An 8,690-nucleotide genomic window follows, 5' to 3' on the forward strand; every position below is an offset into this window, starting at 1 on the left:
TGTGGCACAGTGGCTTCGGCACATTCAATGCAATGTGATGTACACACCACTAACATCATGAAGCGGCTAAGTACAGAAGCTCTCCCCTACCTTATTTTTCCGACAATGGTACTGCTTTGTAAAACCCTGCACAGTTCATATACAGTGCAGACCACTTATAACGTAACCGCATACAGTGCAGGACTGGTTACAATGCGGTCTTTTTCGACTCCCGTTTACCCTCCCATAGAACCCCATGTGTACGCATACCGCTTATTGTGCAGTCCCCTAGGATGAAATACCGTTTATAATGCGGTTGCGGGAAAATATTTCTGACAAACGCGGTAGCGAGTGTGGTTCTCAAAAGAGGTACGCCGCTGGGGAGGGAGTGACGAGGTCGTTACGAAGGGCTAGGGCACGCGCAGTGAACGAACGAGGGGCGGAGGGAAGAAAAAGAAAAAAGACTGCGGCAGCACTGCGCAGGCTCACTGAGTGGGGAAGGATGGTGGTTGCCTAGGCAACGGAGAAGCCTTTGCGCCGGCAAGGCTCCAGCCGCTTGCCGGCCGCACGCTTTGCGTGGAACGTGCGATCGCGTCCTCATCAAGTGCGCTTTAAGTTTCCTGTTGGGAAAAGCGTCGTCGTTATCACGCTTGCTACAGGTATCACGTTTGCTACCTCGTCTGCAAATTGAAAAGTTTTACAGCTTCATGACGCGAACTTTCGCCTTTTCTGCCAGTGCGCGGACTTAAACGAGCTTGGCGGGCTTTTGTCGCCGTTGACCTCCCGGCTGTGACCACAAACTTTGTATCACGCGCTGTTCTTAGGTTACTGCTTGAGTGCGAGCTTTTCGGCGTCCGACCTGCATGTTGTCTTGGACAAACTTCCCATGACAACATGCTGAATTGCAGGCTAGGCCTAATCAGCGTTGGTTGCTTTTCGGTAGTGGTTGCGGGCGATAAAAGTTGCGGTTTGTTGCGGAATCAATGAAACTCCTTGCGATGGCTGCACTTGAAGGGAAGGGAATCATATCGTTAATGAAAACAAGGGCATGGTTGGCACATGCAACTCTCGAATGGTGGTTCCCGATTCGATTGCAATGTCTTGGCCCGTGAAATCGAACGATTGGTACCGTTCAGCATGCGAAATTTCGGTCGCGATTCAACAGAGTTTCTGTGTAATGCGCATACCTCGAGGTGGCCTGAAACGTAGTCGGCGAATTTCCACGATGGCGCTTTGTTTTGTTTGGCTTTTTTCCCCCGTGTTCTTTTAGTTGGCAATGCAGGTCTTTGGGGGTTAACTTTTGAACATTCTGAAATTTAAGTGGTTGTAAGCGCACCGAATCGCATGTGTCGATTACCGGACACGCGAGGCTACATGCTCAACACGTTTTGCGCAAGTGCAGCCTTTGAAGAAGGTTGTTTTGGTTATAGTGCGGTACCGCTTATAGTGCGGATATTCTCGACTCCGGCGACTTACGTTATAAGCGGTCTATGCTTACTTGTGGTGTGCTATGTCATCAAGCTGCACAGCTAGATATTAACCCTTTGCGGTCTGAAACATTTCCTCCCCTTCCATCCGTTCCGGTCAGAAAGTAAAAGACTCAAAGCTCAAATAAAAGATGTTTTGCTTACTCTTTTACATATGGTGCATAATGTAGTGTGAAAACACACGCATGAATCAATTGTGAAAGAACTTGTCCAGCACTGCCCGACCACGGGCTGCTGCGACTGTGTTGCAATGTCGGGCGGGGCCCGACAATGAACAGCAAAGGGTTAAAGGAGCACCGACACAAAATTTCGAAGGCGAGATAACCCGTGTTGTTCTGCCCCCTCTTGAAGCGAGCGGCCATGTGCTGTGTGTGTTTGCCTTTGAAGTGCCGCCGAAGGAGCGTCTTTTCCCGCCGAAGGAGCGTCCTTTCCCCAAATATGTCCCGACTGGGGGGTCCCTTCTTATCTTCGAACACCTTCCTTTGTTACCCACTTTAACGGGCGACACGTGCGACCATCAGAGTGCAGCTCGGCGTCGTCTTTGTCGGCTCATGGAGAGTGAGAAAACGCCGCCGACGAAAGAAGAAACGCAAGGGGCAGTCTCGCCCCACCAGCCCAACCAACAGCACCGCTTTTTTACGGGGACCGAGTGCTTGTGAATGTCTTAAATGAAATGTATCTCTATTCCTGCTAATTAAAGTTAGTTTTGTTTAAATGTTCACCAGTGTTCGACCGTTAACTGGCTGGATAGCGGACACTTTGAACCGTCAAATGCGAGCTGCGAGACCAGCATAGTAAAAAGCAAGACAACTGCCATCGGCCGCCAACTCAACGTCCGCTGGCAATGGGATACGTCGCCACGGCAAGACCCCCGCTTTGGCCCAGACATTCGCCCACTGCAAGGATTACATCGCCCAGGAGTTGAGCCGCTGATAGCACAAGGGCAGCAACAAGGTGGGCTCATTTCATCCTTCAACGCGCAGCTTAGCACCATTTGCTTCACATACGTCCGCTTCGAGACAAAACGTGAAACACGCAAGAATGATCAGGACAAGCTGACGCTATGAGTGTCGAAATATCACATCAGAGGATGAAGCTTCCTACATCAAACATTCGACCGCAAAGAACAGCAACACTTTCGGTGAAGGCTCAAGAAATTTATGAAACATGCCGCGAAGAACACTGCCGCAAACTAGACTGTTGTTTGGAGGAACGTGGAGACCGCTCTTCACAGGCTGTCATAGCGCGAAGGAAGGACAGTTCACCAGTGCCGCAACGCAGCTTCGTGCAAGTTACGAGCGCTACGAGCATGTCACCGCAAGATACACTTCCTTTCTCGACAAGGCAACACGTCTGAAGCCAGGCAGGAATTACAGCTCCAAAAGGCAATCGATGCAGACCGTGAGGCGATCGTCAGCGAGAAGTTACGTGAGGCTACGCAAGCAAGAACGCGACAACACACAGGAAACAGCGTCGCACGTTCTCTATATCGGCCCACTCAAGAGCTTCCCTCGCGATCACGACGATCGGGCTCCTCCACGATTAGCCTAGCCGCTGTGCAGGCACGCGCAGCAAGCCGAGGCCAGTCAAAGCAGAGCTGAGTTTGGTCGTAAAGAGGCCGCGATGCGCCTAGAGAAGCAAGAATTGAGGCCGAACTTGAAGTCTTAGCAGCATGAGAAAGAAGCAGCTGCAGCAGGACGCGCAGGCAAGTGCACTCGAGGCAGCCGTAGAACAGGATGGCGGGGAGTGTGTGCGCCCGCACCCCCTATAGACCGAGCACAGCGGGTTTCGAGCTACATCACTGAGCAAGCAACCATACGTGATGCAGAGCTTTCGTCTCTTCGGGCGACTGTTGCACACGCGAGAGCCAAGAGCTTGGAGCATGCCGAAGCAGCAAACCGCCACACGGACTTGCATCATTATCAGCAGCCGCCTGCGTACACGCCGCCAGCCCAACAGTCCCAGCTCGGAGCTTGTCGGTGTCCTGAAGTTCCTGTGCCGTAAGGACCTTGTTCTCTACTGGACTGACGAAGTTTGATGATCGACCTGAGAACTTTCGTGCTTGGAAGTCATCTTTCAAGGGCGTCATCAGAGATGTAGATCTTTCTGCGCAGGAGAAGCTCGACCTCCTTATCAAATGGCTTGGTCCTGAATCATCACGTCAGGTTTCGAGGTTGAAATCTGTGCACGTCGATGACTTTTCGAGGGGCTTAAACGTCGTGTGGAAACGGCTAGACGACACCTTCGACGTCCCGAGGCAATTGAGGATGCGTTGCTGAGGAGGTTGGAGGACTTTCCAAAAATACCGTACCAGGATAATGCGAAGTTGCAAGGAGCTCGGCGACCTCCTGCTGGAACTCGAGGCTGCAAAGACTGATCCGTACCTCGCCGGTCTTAGCTATTTGGATACCGCTAGAGGTGTAACAAAATTGTTTCGAAGTTACCATCCGGGCTTCAAGAGAATTGGATGTCAGTGGGAACAAAATACAAACAACAACACAACACTGCATTCCCACCTTTCTCAGTTTTCTCCAGTTTGTTCAAGATCAAGCAAGCATGAGGAATGATCCTAGTTTCATCTTTCAACCGCAAAATGCCGTCGTCTTCGTTCACACAACAAAAAGAGGAAATTACGACCAAGACCTCGTGGCAAAAAATCATCCGTATCAGCAAGGAAACAAACGTGGATCACGCCTTCGAACACTTCCAGGAAACCCTCTCCAAGGAGCTGCTGAGCCGAAGAGCTTGGAAAAATGGTGCCCGCATCACAAGAGACCCCACCCCCTTGAAAGGTGTCGCGCTTTCCGAGAAATAGCATTGGAAGAGCGGATAACCTTCCTCAGAGCGCAGGGTAATCTGCCTGCGATGTTGTTTATCCGCCAACCACACGCAGTGGCAATGCAAGGTGGTCGTGAAGTGCCATATATGCAGCAGTGGTGACCATGCAACAGCGCTCCACCCATCATCTCCGTGCTCAGAGTCGCCGGAGCCTGCTGACAGCGACAACAGCTCTGCACATCATTCGAAAGGAAGAGTCACATCTACGGCGTACCGAGGTAGCAGCGCCAACGATAGCTACAGATCATGTGCTAAAATCTGCCTCGTGGATGTGATTCATCAGTCTCAAGCCTGAATCGACACTCAGAGCATACGCTATACTCGATGAGCAGAGCAACCGTTCGTTGGTTAGGCCAGAGCTTCTCGACGAGTTCAATGTGGAGGGGACACCCACCAGGTACACACTACGTACTTGTTCCGGCAGCACTGAAGTTGTTTGGAAGATCGCTCACGGCTTCTTCGTACGGAGCGTATATGGTGATGGTCAAGCTTCCCCTCCCGCCTCTTCTCGAGTGCGATAACATTCCTGACAACAGGAAGAAATTCCAACACCAGATGCCGCACGGAACTACCCTCACTTGTCAGCCATTGCAACTCACATTCCGCCTCTAGAGGAGGCAAGAATACTGCTTCTCCTCGGCCGAGACGTACTCAGAGTTCACAAAGTTCGCCAGACCATAAACGGGCCGCTCGACGCTCCTTATGCACAGAGGCTCGATCTCGGATGGGTCATTGTCGGAGACGTTTGCGTGGATCGCGCACGCAAAACAGGCACTGTAAATGTGTTTAAGACACACTTTCTGGACAACGAACGACCACCGATCAACCCATGCACAAAACATTTCAACGTGAAAGAAGCGCCGGTTCTCTGCGCTGCGGATGGACATCGGGCCCAGAATGATTTCTCATCAGTGACACCATCAGATGACTCCCTAGCACCTAATCTGTTCAAGACAACGCGAGAAGACAACGAGCGCGCCCTCGCCATAGAAGACAGGTCAAACAACTGGGTCGCCCATCTGCCTTTTCGCTCGCCGAGAGGTCGGCTTCCGAACAACAGAGACCAAGCTCTTTCTCGACTCTACTCGCTGCGACGCACGTTACGAAAGAACCTGGAGACAAGAGAACGCTTCGTCAACTTCACGAAAGAGCTGTTCGTCAAGGTCATGCAGAGGAAGCTCCACCACTTAACACGAAGAAACGCAAGAAGTAAGGAATGGCGCAATCAAGACATTCTGCCGACCGATATCAGAAGTGGTACACTTCTTTTCACCTTTATTCAACAGTGGCGTCTAACAACCGCAGACACCAGACGGAGAGTGTTCTGCCCCCTCTTGAAGCGAGCGGCCATGTGCTGTGTGTGTTTGCCTTTGAAGTGCCGCTGAAGGAGCGTCTTTTCCCGCCGAAGGAGCGTCCTTTCCCCAAATATGTCCCGACTGGGGGGTCCCTTCTTATCTTCGAACCCCTTCCTTTGTTACCCACTTTAACGGGCGACACGTGCGACCATCAGAGTGCAGCTCGGCGTCGCCTTTGTCGGCTCATGGAGAGTGAGAAAACGCCGCCGACGAAAGAAGAAACGCAAGGGGCAGTCTCGCCCCACCAGCCCAACCAACAGCACCGCTTTTTTACGGGGACCGAGTGCTTGTGAATGTCTTAAATGAAATGTATCTCTATTCCTGCTAATTAAGGGGAGATGCGGGTCGAAAAACACGAGTTTTCTAAAAAATTATCGATTTTTTGTTTTCGCCTGTTTTGTTAAGATTAGTACCTCTACTGTTCTGAAAAGAAAAATCAATGTCGAGACTCAACTGGAAATGCTTTAAAATTGCGTCTAAAGAGCACAAGGTGGCTGTCAAAAGGCCGAAAGTGTGTCATCTTCGAGCACCTTGCCGCTGATAATGCGCCGCCGCTCACCATTGTCGACCGCATGAGGCGAAGAGCCGAGCCTCACTCTTCAAATAACAACGGTTTCCCGCGCTGCTGCAGCGCAAGAAATAATAAAGAGAAGCACGCTTTTGCCGCCTTCTTCGAGCGCCGCGACTGGCTTTAAATCACGTGGTACGGATCGGGAGCCGCCATTGGCCGCTGCGCGCCTGTGTGTGCTGTGAAGCCTACTTGCAGGATCCGTGTCTCGTCGAGCAGCGCAGCTGAACAACGCTTTTCTCGAGTGCTTATCCGTTATTTGATGAGAAGAAAGCCGTAGGCAAGCCGGTCACCGGCTGTGAAGTTTCACGCGATCCGGCACAAATTTCCGAGGCCGCCGGCGCAAATCACCCCCCACACCCACAGCACCGACACTCAAACCACGAAAAAGATCGTCCTGCTGCCGCAAGGCGTAGTGGCAGTGACGCCGATGCGTCCGACGATGTTTGCCGCTGGCATTCGAATTTGTGAGTGCCTCCCAGAAAAGATCTGACTCTTCGGAAGACGAAGGAAACATCGCAGGACGACGAGTCTTCGTTGATTGCTGATGTGACAGCCCTGAACATGTTGGTTTATCGAGGGCACTCCAGTTTTTGAACGTGTTCTGGAAGAGCTTGGCGTTGCTCCCGTCTCATGATTGGTTGCTCTTGGCACATCACGGGACAGCCCACGCCAGAAAAAAATGTCTCAAAAACTAACAGGAGAAGCAAGGGCCCGTCGGCGTGCATCTGAAGAAAAAATCTCTTGTCGAGGAGTCAGCCGAAAGAGCCTGTGAGGGCCAAACCTATGGTGCTGGCGCATTTTAATGGCAGTGGCCACTACAAGGAGGATTGTTCTTTCTTGTGTACAAATTTCGTTGCATTCAATGACATCTTTGATAAATAAACATGCAATTTGACTTTAAAAACTCGTTTTTCTCAAACACAAATTTTGCCATTTTTGTCAATGTGCCCCTCCTTTTTCGGGTACTTCTGGTGCTCAGATCTGCATGAAATTTTTCCCAAAGTTTTTCCAAAGTACGAGAAATGCAATTATCTTGTTTAAGTTTCGATATTCTTATTATAAAATAAAAAAAAGTTATGTAAACTTTTACTAGGGTACGGAGAAATATGAACTTCCAACGTTAAAATTTTTCACGTCTAGTACATATTTTGTATGGACTTCTAATTAGTTATTTGCATTCCGCACTTATTGAAACATTATGAACTATCAGTTGTAAAAATTATTGAAGTTTAGGTCTGAAAAGAGGGGGGGCAAAATGCTTCAGTTTTTCACTTTGTCATGTTGCAGAACTAAAAGTATGCAACTTGCAAGAAAAATATATATATTTGACAATCAGCATAAAAAGTTCTATAAGCAGCTCAAGTTTCATTGCTCTCGGTGAATATTAAGAAAAAGTGTCTTCGAGGTAGCATCTCCCCTTAAAGTTAGTTTTGTTTAAAATGTTCACCAGTGTTCGACCGTTAACTGGCTGGATAGCGGACGCTTTGACCCGTCAAATGCGAGCTGCGAGACCAGATCATACGTGTGATGGATTTATGTGGACACCACACGCATCAGCATTATCGGGTAATATAGCCTAGAAGTGTTTTCCTCAAACTTCGACGAACACCTTCGGCGCCTTGAAGCTGTACTTCAAGCAATCAAGACCTCCGGACTCACTTTGAAGCCTGAAAAAGTGCCGCTTTGCGTACGAGGAGCTCTTGTTCTTGGGTCATGTGATCAGCAAGGATGGTGTTCGCCCGGACCCGCGGAAAACAGCTGCCATCGCTGACTTCCCGACGCCCACCGACAAGAAGGCCGTACGCCGTTTTCTCGGCTGTGCGCCTATTACAGACGTTCGTCAAGGATTTTCACGGATCGCCGAGCACTGACGCAACTCACGAAGGCCGACGTCGAATTCAGGTGGGAACGTCGCAAGTTCAGGCATTTCAAGAATTGAAACGACGCCTGCGACGCCTCCGATACTTGCGCATTTCGACTAGCACGCCGATACGGAAATCCACACCGACCGCAAGCGCGTATGACTCGGCGCCGTCCTTGTGCAGAAACCGACGATTGAAAGGGTCTCAGTTATGCTAGCCGGTCGCTATCAAGGCAGAAATCAACTATTCCACAACAGAAAAGGAGTGTCTGGCCATCATCTGGGCTACATCGAAGTTTCGCCCCTACATCTACGGCCGGCCCTTCAAAGTTGTGAGCGACCACCACGCCTTCCTGCCGACGTCGCCCACTACGTTAAGACTTGCGAGATTGCCAGCAACGGAAGACACCGCCGACTAGGCCAGCGGGACTTCTGCAGCCAATCGAACCACCTCACCGGCCGTTCCAGCAAATCGGGATGACCTACTGGGTCGTTCCCGACGTCGACTTTCCGGCAACAAGTGGATCGTCGTAGCAACGACTACCTCACCCGCTACGCCGAGACAAAGGCCTTGCCCAAAGGCAGTGCCGCCGAGGTAG

The 8,690-nt window shown here is 50.7% G+C and overlaps 1 protein-coding gene across 1 annotated transcript in view; it reads left to right on the top strand.

The window, feature by feature from the left end:
* Window positions 1-8,690, top strand: part of LOC119386051 (interferon-inducible double-stranded RNA-dependent protein kinase activator A-like) — a 28,936-nt gene that overhangs the window by 392 nt on the left and 19,854 nt on the right. The window lies entirely within an intron of this gene.

Source organism: Rhipicephalus sanguineus, chromosome 3, assembly GCF_013339695.2.
Source record: "Rhipicephalus sanguineus isolate Rsan-2018 chromosome 3, BIME_Rsan_1.4, whole genome shotgun sequence".
NCBI lineage: Eukaryota > Metazoa > Arthropoda > Arachnida > Ixodida > Ixodidae > Rhipicephalus > Rhipicephalus sanguineus.